Genomic DNA, 17,544 nt, shown 5'->3' on the forward strand with positions numbered 1-17,544 from the left:
AGAATAAGGGGATGAACAGCATGTGTCAAGCAAATAACTTTCATTTCAGGAACAAAATCTTAGGCAAAAAGTTCAAGAAGTCCACGTCTCTTAAGATTAGGAAAATGGACTTTTCCTGTAAAACTGTCATCCTTCATGTTCCAAACTTAATCTTACCCCAAAGCTTCCATAAACCCCCATGAATATGCAAATATGTGGCCTGCCTATATGTGCACTCTTCTGGTGCACATATAAACTTCACTGACACTGTGGAAGAATAAAATCCATTAAAAAAGAATAATGTACATTTTTTTCCTTCTGTTTTAGAACAAAAACTCTAAAGAGTAATGAATGGGCTTTCTGTATTCTGTGCACTAATACCCCCAAGATGCTACCGAATAATTGATGAGCTTATGATTAGACTGCTATCCTCAGTTCTGAACATTCATGGACCAAATTTAATTCACATCTAATACTGAATTTTATCTCTTTTATCATGATCAAACTATGCATCAAGGCTGATCTCTGTTCCTTAGAATTTCATAAGTTGATTCTTTACCTAAAGCTATCATCTTGATATGTGACCAGCTCAGCTACAGAACCAATTTGGGATGTCACTGACACAAATTCTCATAGCCCATCAAGAAAAGATACCAGGACCATGCCTTTATAAGAGAAACAAGCCTCCAATGCAGACACCTTAGCAATAAATATATTGACACAAGAGGAGGAGATTCCACTCATACTTTATAAGTAGGCTACATTCTTTATGTTATTTTTAAGAGAAAAAAATAAACTGTAATTAATAAAATTTTTAATGTTATTAAGTTGGAGTTCATTTAGTTTAAATGTCATCACATTATTTGACATAAAATGATCAAATGTAGCAGAAATGCTATAATAGACCAATGCCTGCAGTCTATTTCCTTCTCCAAGCTTATAAAAGAAGAAGCTTATGTTGTACTTGGCCAACAGGGTAGGGTCAGCTGCTGATGAGGAAGATTCATAAAATACTTCCTTTGCTGTGCTGTACCTATGGGGAAATCTAAAGTAACACATACACCCTGTGGATAAGGAGGGCTTTAAATAATGGAAGGAGGTAGCTTTTTAAGGATATTAAATGAAAGATGTTCCATGCAGACAAGATGGCAAAGGCAGGAGTCTCAGGGCACTATCAGAAAATGTGAAACTGAAAAGGAAGTTTGTTTCGAGTAACAACAGAAAAGAAACAGAAACAAACAGTATGGCAGAACCTTGCACTATAAAATGTGTCTAAACTAAGATGCCTCCAAGAGAACACAGAATCAGAAACTGGGAAGTACTCATAGTTCTGCTGGGTAAGATCTGGACAAATCATTTCAAGTCTCTGAGATTGATTTTCTACCTTAGAAAAGGGGTGGAAGGGGTTGGGCCACATTCTGTGGTCCCTTCAAGTTCTAAATCTCTATAACTAAATCATATATGTAGGAAAACAATGATCTCATATTGTTGTTGGAAATATAAACTGGTTCAGCTTTTTAGAGGTTAATTTAGTACAATCTGTCAAATTTTTAAATATACATTTCCTATAACCCAGTAATTCTGCTTCTAGGATTATTAATTCAGCATTGCTTGTAATAGCAGAAAGTGGGGCAGGGGGTGGAAAATAAATTATAGTGCATCCATACAACGCAGCAGCCATTAATAAGAAGGGAATAGATATGAAAGTTCTGACCTAAGCTCCAAAACACAGTTAAGTGCAGAGAGCAGGCCTCAGTTCAATAGGATCCAACTATGTAAATATAAATATATGTAAGTGTGTTTACATATTTAAGAAGGCACTTAAATATCTACTGAACTAATTAAGTAAATAGATACATGGAAAAAAGGACTGCAAGGCCACACACCCACTGTTAACAGTAGTAACTTCCAGGGAGGGGGTGGCAGTGAGGGGATAGAAGGGAGTGAATGGGAAGGTTTATGTTTAAGCTCAATGTACTTCTGAGAATTGATTTATCTTCTATTTAAATGATATTTTAAAAAATTTTAAGAAGTGGAAACTTTAAAAAGTGCTGAAATATTTGTTTATCAAAAGGAGGCCTTTTTTTTTTTTTTTTCCCAAACAAAAGGATGAATACACTGATATAGATATCTCTGACTTGCTATACTTTCCTGAGAAGCAATTTGAGGAGAAATGAGCAACTATTGATGGGAAAAGAGTTTTAGTAAAAAACAGATTTTTAATAGTTAAAAATAGCCAAAACAAATTCCCGGAGGGTGGTTACTAGGTCTTTCTCCCTGGTGTCCCACAAGAACAGTATTCAATAAACAAATAATACATTGAAATGAAATGATCTAAGTATAGGTTGGAGACACAAATGTGGGACTCCATGTCACTCTCAGGAATTGATTATAAAAATACATGTGCTCAGGGACTTCCCCGGTGGTCCAGTGGTGAAGAAACCGCCTTCCAATGCAGGGGACGTGGGTTCGATCCCTGGTCGGGGAACTAAGACCCCACATGCCACGGGGCAACTAAGTCCGTGTGCCAAAACTACTGAACCCGTGCTCCTCAACTAGGGAGCCTGAGTGCTGCAAACTACAGAGCCCACGTGCTCTGGAGCCCGCGCCCCAGAACTACAGAGAGGGAAAAAAAAAAAAAACCCACACGCCACAACTAGAGAGAAGCCCACATGCCGCAGTGAAAGATCCCACATGCCACAACTAAGACCTGATGCAGAAATAAAATAAATAAATAAATAAACAAATTACATATGCTCATCTTAAACATATCTCTCAACTGTTTATAACCAGATGTTTTCATTAAGAAGTTCTCCTCCCCCCCCCGTAATATTCAGCAGGTATTTGGTTTCCAAATTTCCACTTTACTAATCAAGGTTATACCCCTGTATCACACTTTGCATGATGTTTCTCACATTTTTCAAATATTTTTAAACTTACAATACCACTTAATTATTATGCGGCACCTTGGTGTTCTCTTGCTAAGTGTCTAGTGATTTATTAAGATTTTTCAACTGTAAATTCTGCAGATACTTCGGAAATGTAAACAAACATTAACAACAGTATAATCCTGAGAGTCAACATTCTGGTAAAAATCTTTGATATATCTCTATTCTATTTTTCCATTCACAAAAATATAAAACCCCTGATGTGCTTTTAGACAGTACACAGGTCTGCATTTTCAGAACGGAGGAAGGATAGGGCTGTTCATTCTTTCTACACGCCAATGTTATTTAGCTTGTTAGGATAAGCCTGTGTTGCTTTTTCTAAGGGGAAGGACACAGGGAAAGCAAGTGTCTAAGAATGTAAGTTCATGAAGGAAATGATTCAAATAGCTCAGTTCTAGGTATATTTGCTTCTCAGCTAATATTCAACTGAACAAACAATTGGGTAAATGAAGGCTTACTATGAGCCTAGCTACAGGGCAAAGAAAGTAACAGGTGATGAGCATTACCCATAAATATAAACTTAAAAAGTTAATTACTCTTCTCCTTGTGCTGTAACAGCTGTAACTTAAAGAGATCACACAGCAAATGATCACTACAGTTTCCAATCTCACCCCTCCCCAATGAACAAAAGATGACATTCCAAAAGCAAGTAATATATAAGCCTTAGAATTCTTACCTCTTTCCCATAGTAACAATGTTGCAATATCTGGTGGCCAGCCACAAATTCCTCTTTATTTCCAAAAGTGCTTAAGGACTGGACTACTATGAAAACTAACCATGATGAGTAACACTACAGAAAAGACTCACTGCTGAGTCTCAATGTGGGAAGAAAAAAAAATACCTCACTTAGCTTCAGGGCAATGGGAGAGAAAACTCTTCTCCCCTCGCCCCTGCTCACTGGATCAGACCCAGGAATTACCACTCTGCCTTCTTCGGTTTGCCTCATCTGTGGATTTTCAGCAGGTTTTTTCTCTCTCTGGCTCCACTAAGCAGCAGAACAGTCAGAATTTTCGTTCACTTTCCTGCCCCTTTGGAGTTGCACGGGCCAAAACAGTAGCCAGTCATCATATGTGGCTACTGAGCCCTTGAAATGAGGCTAGTCCAAATTGAGACATGCTATAAAATACACATTGTATCTCAAAGACTTATGAAAATATCCCATTTATTTTTTCACACTGAGATGTTTAAATGACAATATTTTAGATATATTGGGCTTAATAAAAATATTTCTAAATTAATTTTACCTGTTTTTCTTTCCTTCATCATGGCTACCAGAAAATTTTGAATTACAAACATGGCTTGCATTTGTAGCTCACATTATATTTCTATCGGACAACACTGCTTACAAATTGTCTTAGGAAAGACAGTAAAGAGTATCCAAAGTCACACTGCTTGAGTTCAAATCTTGGCACCACCATTTATTACTGCGTAATCCTTGACACATTATTTAACCTTTTTTCTAAGCCTCCATGTTCTCTTCTGTGAAATGTGGTAGTACTAAAATGCTACCTCAGAGGACTGGTGGTAGAATTAAATGAGGTAAAACAATTACTATGGTGCCCAGCACATAATATTCAATAAATATTAACGACTACTATCACTGCACAACTATACTGTTGTTATTATTCATTGCTAGTACATGATGAAGAAAAGGACAAAGATACAGTGGGTAGAAAAAAAGAAAGAGGGTACAAACACAGTCTAGAGAGAATTCTCAGTTTCTCTTCCAAAGACACAGCCCACGTGGAGACCTGCAATACTCAATGGCAGCATCTGAGTATTTCCAGTACATTCTCTTTCCATATAAATATGTCAGAGGATGTGGAAATACATAGTTAAAGGGCACTGGGCCTCCTGCAGCAGTGCGAAGAACCTTACCTTGGACGCCCGGAGACAGACTTGCTGACAAGGTATCAGCAAGGTATCCTCTTTGGCTACTGGTAACCTCATTTGTAAATGAGAAGAAAGGGCTAAAGTTCTCTGAAGTCCCTGCCAGCTACGAATACTCTTTTCCTCTCTTTCCAAAAGGGCTGCACAGCAAGAATGGCTACATCAGAGGTCCATCAACATCAACATAAAAACACCCAATTTAAGCACAGACGCTGCCTTACCACCACTTGTCCAGCCTATAGAGAAAGCCAGGGATTTGGAATTGTTGGCTCTTCTGAGATTTCATCGTCTTCTCTAATATGAACAAGGTTTTACTACTGAAACTTCTTATATTCCCCTCGTCCGGCTAAATTTGCCTGCTCTTTCAAGGCTCGGAACAGACCTCACACCCTTCAGCAAGAGCCTTCACTGAAATTGCCAATCTACATCAGGTGCCCCTTTTATACGATTTGGAATCAGCTTCTGTTTCCCTCTATCACTGCCCCCATCAACAATGCCCTGTGATTTTGTTATTGATTTGTCTTGTTGGTAAGCAAACTTCCAGAAAGCAATAACATAAATTAATTCAACAAGTACTGAATGAATGTCTTACTCATCTTTACACTCCCAGAACCTAATACAGTTTCTAGCATATTTAAGCCCTCAAAATTAACCAAAAAAGGCCATATAGATATTAACGGCTCTCTTCTCTGAATTCCAGACCTCTATATCCCACTGCCTACTTTATATCTCTACTTGGTTACCTCAAAGGTACGTCAAAACTCACTTCGTACTTTCCACGTCCTCTCTGCCACTAAAAAGCCTGCCCTCCTACAATGTTCCTCAGCTCAGTGAATCCAATTATGGAAACCAGAATGACACCTGCTTCAACCTTACACCCATACCTAATTCATCAGCAAGTCTTTTAATGTTACGTCCTAAATGAGCTCTCAAATCAATTTACTTCTTGGCAACTTCTATGCTACCATTCTCGTCCTCACCACCTTTGTCTCTCACTTGGACCATCGCTTAGCTCCTAACCCATCCCCCTTTTTTCACCCCAAGCTGTCCTAAACACAGCAGCCAGACTGAATGTCACATTATAAGACTGATTATGAACTCTTTCCCTCAACCCCACCCCCACTTAAATACCTTCAGTGGCTTGCCACGCCTCTTAACATAAGAGAACAGGAAAAACATTCAACTAGGCCTTGGAGGCTTGTGGAATCTGGCTCCTATCTGACTCCATTTCCCCTAATGTTCTCTGGCACATGACAAGCTCTCTCATGCCACAGGGTTTTGACATAATTTGTTCCCTTGCTGGGACCCCTTCCTCTTTTCACCTTCCATCCTCCAGGTGCAACTCAGGTGCCATTTCCTCAGGCAGCCTTCCTTGACCTCAGGCTCGCCAGGATACCTTATCATCTGCACTCATATGACTGTATTCATTTCCTTCACAGAATTTATCTATTTGTATTTATACATCTCCCCCACCCCCAGAGGCCCTTTCTCAATACAAATTTTTTGAAAATGTAAATCAGATCAGTCACTCCATTGCTTAAAACCCCTTAATGCCTTCCTATCTTTGAATAAAAATCATACCCTTTCCAAACCCTCCTACTCTGTTGGTGGGAATGTAAGTTGGTGCAGTCACTATGGATAACAGTGTAGAGGTTCCTCAGAAAACTAAAAATAGAATTATCATTTGGAAAAAAAAGGGACTTGCCTGGCAGTCCAGTGGTTAAGACTGTGCTTCCACTGCAGGGTGCACAGGTTCGATCCCTGGTCGGGGAACTAAGATCCCACATGCCACAGGGTGCAGCCAAAAAAAAAAAAGAAAAAAAAAAAGAATTACCATATGATCCAGCAACTCCTGGGCATATACCTGGACAAAACTATAATTCAAAAGAATACATGCACCCCTATGTTCACAGCAGCACTTATTCACAATAGCCAACACATGGAAACAACCTAAATATCCACTGACAGATGAATAAAGATATGGTACATATATACAATGGAATACTACTCAGCCATAAAAAAGAACAAAATAATGCCATTTGCAGCAACATGGATGCAACTAGATATTATGATACTAAATGAAGTCAGAAAGAGAAAGACAAATACCATGCAATATCACTTATATGTGAAATCTAAAATATGACACAAATGAACCTATCTACGAAACAGAAACAGACTCACAGACATAGAGAACAGACTTGTGGTTGCCAAGGGGGAGGGGGTTGGAGGAGGGAAGGACTGGGAGTTTGGGATGAGCAGATGTAAACTATTATATATAAGATGGATAAACAAAAAGGTCCTACTGTATAGCACAGGGAACTATATTCAATATCCTGTGATAAACCATAATGGAAAAGAATATTAAAAAAAGAATGTCTATATGCGCATAACTGAGTCCCTTTGCTGTACAGCAGAGATTGGCACATTATAAATCAACTATACTTCAATTAAAAAATTATATAAAAATACATAATATAAAAAAAAGTATACCCTTTCCAAGGCCTACAGGGCTCTGTATGAGCTGTCACCCATCACCTCCCTGAACTCATATCCTACTCCTCTCTTCACATTCTGCTCCAGCCATGCTGGCCTTGCTGTTCCTTAAACACAGACGAGCTTTTACCCCTGAACTCAGGTCCTTATAATTACCTTCCCTCTGCCTTTCAGAATACCTTGCTCTCAGAGTCCCCACTACCGGCTACTCATCATTCAGGTCTCTGCTCCCTCACCACGCTACCTAAAAGAATACACCCACACACACACTTCTCACCTGCTACTCCATTTTATTATCTTCAGCATTAGGTATTTATCATTAGAAGATAAGCTCCATGGGCAGTTCATCTCAGTGCCTAGAAAAGTACCTGGCACACAGTAGGTACTCAATATCTGTATGAATGCTTAAAGTAGCTAGTGTGGTCCTGTTTCAAATTACTGAACTCCATTGACATATACAAGCAATACAGGTATGAAGATGTGATACTAGTGGTTGTGGTAGGCAGAATTCTAGGATGCCCCCACCCCCCATTCTCCTTCCTCTCCCCTGTGTACGTGCCCTGTATAATCCCCTCCTCTTGAGTACAGGCAGCACCTGTTAATATGGGATAGTCAATCGTGTGATTAGGCTACCTTATATGAGACACTGTTATAGTCAACTGGAGAGATTCTCCTGCTGTCTTTGAAGAAGTAAGATGCCAGGTTGTGAGTAGGGCCATGTAGTTAGAACCTGAGGGTGGCCTCTAGGAGCTGAGAGGGACCCCCAGCTGACAGCCAGCAAGAAAATGAGGACCTCAGTTACATGATCACAAGGAATCGAATTCTGCCAACAATTAATGAGCTTGGTAGAGGACCCCAAGCCTCAGATGAGATCACAGCCCCTGGAAACCCCTTTAGCCTAGTAACACCCAGAGCAAAGAATACTGCTATATCATGCTGGACTTCTGATCTACAGAAATGATCATGAAGGGCTGTTGTTTTAAGCTGTAAGTTTGTGGCACATCAACAGAAGACTAATGCAGTGGCCATCAACCCTATCAGTCCCAATGCTCACTTTTTATAACAAAAGTTTTGTTATGCTACCTACTGTTCTTTAATAAAATTCATAGATTTAGAACCTACTAATCACTTATAAAAATACATTAGCTATAAGGGAGAAATTTTAAAATAATTTATAATAAAATAATATGCATCTCAACCAAATTAGAAAATAAAACTGCCCCTATAAATTTTCATAATGCCCTCTGAGGAGAGAGTCCACAACCATAACCTCTGCTTGCCAGGATCAGTGTACCTAGAACACACTGGCTCAAAATTGGGAGAATATTTAATTTTAAAATGCTTATTACTTGCTAATCTGGTTTCTTTATACATCACGTTGTAAAGGATGTCTTTGAAAATCACACTAGCATTATACTTCTGTTCTAACCATTTTCCAAAATGGACTTAAGGTTTGAAAGCCTCATAATTTCCTTTTTCCCCTTCTCCTCCTCAATTATTTAGTACTCACTGGGCATGTGATACTGTTACTTGAAATTAATTTTCACAATTAAATAGACTTTTAAAGCTTCTAATTAATTTCCCAACTCTCATTTTTCAGATGTGAACAGATAATCACCATCATCTAGCGGCTCATTATACACACTATAAAATATTTCACCCCAGCTGTGAAGCTGGCCATAGTAAATATGTTTTGTTGCCTTAATCAAGATTTATGATAAGATAATAATGTAATTTTTAAAGGCCACATGCCAGAGTACCTCCTAAATTAATAAAAATACTTAGCACTTAACCTATAACACACTTTAAAATCATCACACAGTCTTGCAGGTAGCAATGTGCCCATGTGCCCGGGGCTAGTAACAACTGATGGAGAGCATGTCACCTAGCCCATTTACTTGATTTATTTTACAGTAGCCTTCTAAGGCCACGTACGTAATGGGTACTCACTGTGTGATGGGAAAATAAATTATTTAGTGTGGACAACCTGACAGTGTTACTGTTAAGTTATTAATTCACTGAGAAAGGTAAATTCCCTTAACAGCCTTTTTTCATGCCCAAACAGCAACACTATTGGTAACTATTTACAGATTCCTAGAACCCTAGAGCTGGGAAGGACTTAAGGATAATAACCACGGTTTTTTACAAATGAGGAAACTGAGAAACTTGTCCAAGCTTACACCCATCAGTGGCAGAACCTAGGATAAGGGGAGATAAGGCTATGGGTTCTCAATCTCCTCATTCAAAAAATGGGTATAGCCACACCCCTGGTAGGGTGGTTATGAAGACGCAATGACATAACAGGACATAGTACATGCTTGACACTTAACAGCTATTCCATAACTATCATTTTCCTCCCCAGGGTTTCCTCCACCAATTTCTCCCATCACTTTTTTTTTTTAACCAAAATATCATTCAGGATGATGTGCATTGGTGATGACTTCCTGAGGTATATTGCATTGACATACAAATTAGAGCAAACTGAAGGACTCACTGCGAGGCTACATAGGAAGCAGCTGACTCCGACTCTCAGGAGTTAAGTCTACACCTCCCCAAAGGTTTCAAAGACTTTCAATTTGTTGGACTGAGCCCACATCAGCTTTGCCAAGGTTGACAGTATGCAGAGTTTATGGCCAGTTTTTCAACGCTGTGCTTCACACATACTTTCTAATACCTCTCTAGTATTTATTCAAATTTTTCATAAGATTATCTATACCCCTGGGCTCCTCTTTCTAACCTCCAATTCACTCCTGAATCCACTGAAGTGTCACTATCAGCCCACCACTCTACTGAAACCACTCTTACCAAGGTCATCAATAACCTCTTGCCTGGATTACCCAAGATTCGCTTTTCCATCCTTACCTTCCTGGATCTCTCTGAAACATGGACACACCCTTCTTGAAACTCTACTCCTTTAGTCTCTGTGACGGTGTACTCTCCTGGTTCTCCTTTTACCTCCATGCGTCTATTCTTTCACTAATGTCTCATTAAGAGTTGTGTTTCCCAGGGCTGTGACTTCCTGGTGAGTTTATTTATCTATCCTCCCAGTTTCAGCTACCTCCTACTAACTTCCAAATCTCTATCTCTAGCCCAGGCCACTCCTGTGAATCTTAGATTCATTTGAACAGATTCATATGCCTGCAATATGATTCCACTGCATGTCCCTACTGGCACCTCAAATCAACATACTCAACACCAAACTAATCTCTTAATGCATATCCTCCTTCACTGTCCTTTATCTTAATATGTGGAATCATCACACAGCAATCCATGCTAAAAACCTGTAAGACTTCCTTGACTCCTTCCTCTCCCCGATCCCACCATGTCTAATCAATTGGTTAGATCTCCTAATTTTACCTCCTAAATATTCCTCTAATTCATCCCTCCTATGCCTATCTAGTAACTCCTATTCTTGCTCAGGTTTCAATCATCTCTTACCTGAAATACTTCAACAGCCTCTGTCCCCCTCAATTCCATCTCCACTCAGCTTACAGAATAATCAATCTAATAAATATATAATCACACTACTCCCCTGCTTAACACTTTTAAAATAATACTCCCAATTAAAAGGCTCTGGAGTCAGATCTCTGCAATTTGGAATCCACTCTCTGCACTCATTAGACATGGCCTTGAACAAGTTACTTAACTTCTCTGCACCTCCATATTCTTACTTGTGAATATCCCAGAGGATTAAATCAGATAATAACTATAAAGCACTTAATATAGTTCCTGGCATATATAAGTGCTTAACAAATGGTAGTTATTAGTGATCATATTATTAATAAAATCACACTGATTGTATTATGGTCATTGGGCTGGTATACAAGTTCGTGGAGCACACACAGCCCTTCTTGAATTGACCCGTGCTTACACTCTAGCCTCCTCCCTAAGGACGCCCTGCCTCTCACTTTGTGCTTCAGCAACATCAAACTTTGTAATCACTTACTGTGACACACTTAGCCATCTCTCTGCCCAAAATACATTTTCCTTGCACAAGTAAGGTCTTTTTCTTTAGGCCTCATGAGGTGTCACCCTCACCAGGAAGCCTTTGAACATCAGAGCTTATTAAGGTGTCTCCTCAGAAGTATTAGATAGACAGACAGATGAAAGGAAACTCCCTGGGAATCTCCTCCCCAACTCCACCTGAATTAGGTCAATTCTTACCACAAAGGAGTCACAACATATTCAAATTTAACTTATGAATTCAACTATGTATATAGAAGGAGATAGAAATAGTGAGAGCTCACCATCACTCCACTCAATGACTATATGCTCCTTGCTATAATCAAGCCTGAAACAGAAGGTACGAGTGATTTCATACATTGCTTAACCACTGACAGATAAGTGGAGGCAGCAAAGAATTCATTGAAGGCTCTAGAGAAACACTGATAACAGAGAGGTAGAGAGGTGGTAGAATAGCTACCCTGCCTTAGGAGAATTAACCATTAACCCTTCCTTTAAAAATTCTCAACAGGTGATTTCCACATGGCAAAAGAGTTTAATAACCACTGAAATAAACAGTACATACTTACTTCAGTAGTTAACAAAGTGTACATTCGTTAAGGTTTAGATGATTAAACCTTTAATGGAGGTATGACAGAACGTAGAGAGAGCAAAGAAATCAATGAAAACAATGCAAATGTACACAAGATTATTACTACTACACAAAAGCAAAATAAGTATCTGAAAGAACTTTACCAAACCACCAATTACATAACTGCAGACATAGCTTCATAGTGGAGGCTTCTGAGGCAGGCCAGGAAATGCTTAGTAATGGTAGCACTCATGAAGTGAGGTGTTAAGCCAAATTAGGGGTGTCAAATAAAACTTCCAGTAAAATTAAATTCTCCTAATCCAAATTAGCTTATGTTGGGGTGTGCATATATTAAGAAAACCATGACATGGCACTTTGTAGGCATTAAAGGATCTCCTAAAGAATATTTTGACACTACTTGATTTTTGCATTCTGTTTTGACTTTAGAATGTAACCACTAACCCCACTCTGACCCCAACTATATGACTCCACTATAGTCTCTTGCTAATGCCACTATCTGTAAGAACAAATAACCCATTCTGCTGGTAACTGGAGCCATGGGTTTTCATTTGACTCCCCAACTTAACTAGTTCCACAGCCAGCATCAAAAATAGGAACACTGGCACCCAGCTTCCCAAGGAGAGGGCTGTCTAGTTCTGCTCCAGCTAGCACAGATGAGGGCCCTATGAGAAAATCACATGCAGTGAGGAAACCAAGCCAACGCAAGTCCCCTCAGGGGAACTTAAACTTAGCTCTCCTTTAGGAAATTACCCAATACCCTGCTACTCTTCATCTGATATCATTTCTACTCCTTCTTCACTAGGCCATAAAACTCCTTGAGAACAGGGACCAGGTCATAATGTTTGATGGAAAAATTATCAAAACTGTCTCATCCACTAATCTCATTGGCAAGTAATCACAAAGTACTGCTTCAGGCTAGCACAGACTTTTCTAGAGATTAAAACTATTAAAAACAAGGATGAGCAAATAAAATGTCCATCAAAAAGGGACTTGTGGGCTTCCCTGGTGGCGCAGTGGCTGGGAGTCCGCCTGCTAATGCAGGCGACGCGGGTTCATGCCCTGGTCCAGGAGGATCCCACATGCCGCGGAGTGGCTGGGCCCGTGAGCCACGGCCGCTGAGCCTGCGTGTCCGGAGCCTGTGCTCCGCAATGGGAGAGACCACAACAGTGAGAGGCCCGCGTACCGCAAAAAAACAAAACAAAACAAAACAAAAAAGGGACTTGTTACAGTACACCTGTTAAAAGGGCATTTTTTTAAAAGTAAAATCATGCAAATATAAAACATGTCAAAGATTTTAACTCATTCATTAATGAAGCAGCCAGTAAGAAAATAAAATCAGTTCCAAGGAGAAGTCAAAGAACACACATACATATATATAGGCTATCTGGAATGCTGAAATTGCTTTACAAATAAATGCTGCAAAATGGCTCGATATCCCCAGGACAACCTTCAGTTGCATTCCACTCAACAAAATCCATTTGCATTTCTATGGACAAGAATCATCTGCATTACTCTCAGTTTCCTACAATTTACAGAGTTATGAAATAGCTCAAAGACAATGACAAGTTCAGATAACCTGGAAGAGTGCACTAGACAGGACAGTCAGTAATCTTTTATGTCCATTTCATAGTCTCACAATTTTTCCTGACAACATCCATACAATGGAATATTATGCGGCTGGCTATAGAGAATGAGGCAGCCTTTTCATGTACTGACATGGAATAGCCTCCAGGATATAATGAAAAATAAGCAAGATGCAGTACAGTTATATGGTAGGTGACATTTATGTTTAAGAATAAATATAAAAATATGCCATATACATCAAATATTTCTGAGAAGATATACAGGAATGTTAACATTTGGGGGAAGGTGGTGAAGGTTATATGAGAATCATTTTCTGTCTATAATTAGGTTAAAATTAGAAGAAAAAGCAAGCAGGTAATTGATACTTGTTGAGGGTAGGGGTGATGAAGTCAAGATTTGGTTACCATCTAAAGAAATAAAGTCCCAAAATATAAACCAAACTGTGGCACGTTTTGAAAAGGTTTCCTGACTAAATCCATTATATTCTATATACATACACCTTCTAAAGAATGAGATTTGGAATTTAATGGACCTACTTTAGGACCTTTAGGTACTTTAGGTCCTAAAGTACCCAAAGGACTTTAATATAAGTGAATAGACTCATCTGTCAAAGTCTGTGTTCTATGGAAACTACAATGTGTGCCTTCAGACACTGGTTAGGGAAGTACTCTTCTGAAAGTTTGGAAGGTAAATTAATTTATCTACAAATGTTTGGTTCTATTTAAGATTAATTATGAAAACTACTAAATAAGTATAAATGAAATTATATAAGAATAAATGCATAAATAGGATAAAAATGAAAAGATTCCAGATGTATTGAAAATAAAGCTAATGAGACAGGTGCAAAACTTTAAAAAAATCACCAACAAATCTTTTTTTTAAATATTTATTTTATTTATTTATTTTCTTTTTTTGGCTACATCGGGTCTTAGTTGGGGCACGCGAGATCTTCATTGAGGCATGCAGGATCTTTCATTGCCATGTGCGAGCTTCTCTCTAGTTGTGGCGTGCAGGCTCTGTAGTTTTGTGGCAAGTGGGATCTCTCGTTGAGGCATGCAAGCTCAGTAGTTGTGGCGCACGGGCTTAGTTGCCTCTCGGCATGTCGGATCTTAGTTCCCCGACCAGGGATGGAACCCATGTCCCCCACATTGGAAGGCGAATTCTTTACCACTGGACCACCAGGGAAGTCCCCAACAAATCTTAATTTATAAAAACTTGCGGAAATTCCTGGCAGTCCAGTGGTTAGGACTCTGCGCTTTCACTGCCGACAGCCGGGGTTCAATCCCTGGTTGGGGAACTAAGATCCTGCAAGCCGTGAGGCGTGGCCAGAAAAAAAATTAAAAAGTAAAAACTTGCTTTAGGTTTTTAAAAAAACCACTATCTTTTCTCCAAAGCATTCCAGAAAACACTGTGAACACACAAGTCAGAAAGATTACAGCATGTGCTACAACAGAGACAATCAATTTCAGCTGAGGAAATGGCTTCATATGACAAAGTACTTATGGTTGTTTTAAAATATGTCTACAAATCCTTTGACATCCCTCCCCAAAAGGTGGAGCCTAACTGGCTTCCCTTGAGTGTGTGCTGGACTTAGTGACTCATTTTTAACAAACAGAATATAGCAGAAGTGGCAGTGTGTGTCATCAAGATAGGATACACAAGGCCTGTGGTTCCCTCCTTGCTCTCTCGTATCACTTGCTCTGGGTAAAGCCAGCTGACATGTTGTGAGGATACTCAAGCAGCCCTAGAAGGAACTAAGGCTGCAGCCATCTTGGAGACAGATCCTCCAGCCCCAGTCAAGCCTTCAGATGACTGCTGCAAGGCTGGTCACAGCTCGACTGCAACCGAGTCAGAGTCTACCCAGCTAAGCTTCAACTGAATTCCTGACCCAAAGATACTGTTGGATAAGAAATGTCTGTTGTTTTAAGCAGCAAAATTTAGAGGTAATTTGTTAAACAGCAATAGATAACAAATACAGGGTTTAATATTTATCCATTTGTATCACTATAATTTTATTTAAAAATTTATTATGAAATTAGTGGAAGTCACCTATGCTTTACAAAGATAATTATAATCGATATTTCCAGGAATGTACAAAATAGGACCCAAAAGGGATAAATCTAATCAGAATAAGAACATTAAACCAGAAGTAGAATATACAGACAAGTATTTAGCTTGTAAATAGATTTTAAAATAAACACTTGGGTGGGTGAAAGGAATAAATGGTGCAGAGAGAAAGAAGATTAGCTGAGAAATCTCAAGTATACGTTGTTTGGGGTGAGCAGCAAGATATTTTTCCCTAAGTGTCAAAAAAGTAGCTGTGAATTTACTTTAAATGTCATTAGCTTGGAAAAGTACAATTCTTCCTCTAGAAGACTGCACCTATACATAGAGAATGGAAAATCTGAATGTTTATGTATAATAACTGGTCAGTTGACTAAAAAGTTTTGGGTCAAATATAGCATGTCTTCACTGGAAAATCAGCTTCAGGACCTTTAATCGTCTGCCTCCTTTCCCCCTCCATTCCTAACAATATTATCAAACTGTATTCAATCGTTCAGGCAGTTATTAAAATTCTAACTTCTCAAACAACTTTCCCCAAATCAGCAGAAACAAGATTGGATTTCTTCACCTGGAGGTTTGCATGCCAGGGCCCCATGCTGACATGCATGAAGAGCACTGGCTCTGGAGACCAAGCGTGGGGCTGAAGCCCTGTCCCACCTCGCTGGTCACAAACACAGGCAAACTGTTCTCCCCATTCTGAAACTTGGTTGCCTTATTAGTAAAATGAGGATAATATCCAGTTTACAAGGTTGTTATTGTAAGAATTAAATGACTTAGAGAAAAGGCCTAGCATAATACAGCCACTTGATAAACAGTAGCTAGTAGTTAATGATCTTGTTACTTACGTACTATATTTCCCAAACCAAGAAAACAAGGACACAGACTACCAGAATATTTTTTGTATCATACAAAGCTCCAAAAGGCAGCCCAGGAGATTAATGTGGATTTATGACATGTTATAATCTCTGGAACATTATAATAGCTTATTAGTTGAAATCAAAACTGAACACTCAGGTGCTCAACAAGTATGGGAGAACCTAGTCTGTGATCAATACTTATATAGCACTTACCATATTCTATGTAGTATTGTAAATATGTTTTTCTGCTCTACCAAATTATATATTCTTTGATTGCTTTAAAATATTTCCATATATCTCTATATTTTCTCATGGCTCCTTGCATACATACATAAGGCTGAATGAATTTAACTTCAAGTCCTTGATGTCTACTCATATCAATATATTCTCAAGATTATAAAATTCAGGCATCAGATCTTCCCCTGACAAGGTGTGTGCACACTCACTCACACAGTATCATACCCCCTAACTAAAGCCAGTGTTGGATACCCAGAGCAATGAGCATTTCTCTATGTGCAGCACTCTGCACAGTTTCTGGCACATAGTAAATACTTAATGAATGTTAGCAGAAAGAATAAATGAAAGAGAACAAGAACCCAGGAAGCGTGGTGAGTAGCTAACTGGTCTACCTACAATTTAACTCCTGAAATCTCTTTTCAATGTGTTTATATCTTTGCATAACTGTTTGCTTTCCTTATACAGCAGAACTCTCTTAAAACTTCCAATCATGGATTAGGACTAACATTTGTGCTATATGAGTATATGAGACATGTAAGATCCAAAGTATATCGGCATACAAGAAATAAGTCCTTATATTCTGGTTCCTCTCCTTCCACATTTCTGTGATTATATCTCACCCTGTTTCTTTCCTTTAAGTTTTGCCCATCCTATTGTAAACATCCCAGGTACAGGGAGTATATTATTTGCTTACCCTATAAACCTGCAAAGTGTCTAATACAAGATACAGATTGTAATCTTGACACTTCTTACTGACAATTATTTTGCAAATTGGACTTTCTGACATTTAAAAAAAGTGGGCGGGGAGACGGGGAATCTAATACAAAGTCAAAAGCATCTAGCTATGCATCAGGTATTTGAAAGAAATTTTCTGTAATTATTGTGTTTCTGTGTGTGTGTGTGTGTCTGTAAAATTAGAAACAGTACCTTCTCTGAG

At 38.9% G+C, this 17,544-nt stretch overlaps 1 protein-coding gene across 3 annotated transcripts in view; it reads right to left on the bottom strand.

Moving 5' to 3' along the window:
- The window catches only part of BTBD9 (BTB domain containing 9), a 419,768-nt gene that overhangs the window by 397,548 nt on the left and 4,676 nt on the right, over positions 1 to 17,544 (bottom strand). For 2 of the 3 annotated variants that reach the window (XM_067006126.1, XM_067006127.1), the window contains exon 2: positions 6,523 to 6,590. The exons of the other annotated variant lie outside the window; for it this stretch is intronic. The gene's annotated coding sequence lies outside the window, so the exon portion shown is untranslated. The remainder of the gene's footprint in view (positions 1 to 6,522; positions 6,591 to 17,544) is intronic. 3 annotated transcript variants of the gene reach the window in all.

Source organism: Kogia breviceps, chromosome 10, assembly GCF_026419965.1.
Source record: "Kogia breviceps isolate mKogBre1 chromosome 10, mKogBre1 haplotype 1, whole genome shotgun sequence".
Lineage (NCBI taxonomy): Eukaryota > Metazoa > Chordata > Mammalia > Artiodactyla > Physeteridae > Kogia > Kogia breviceps.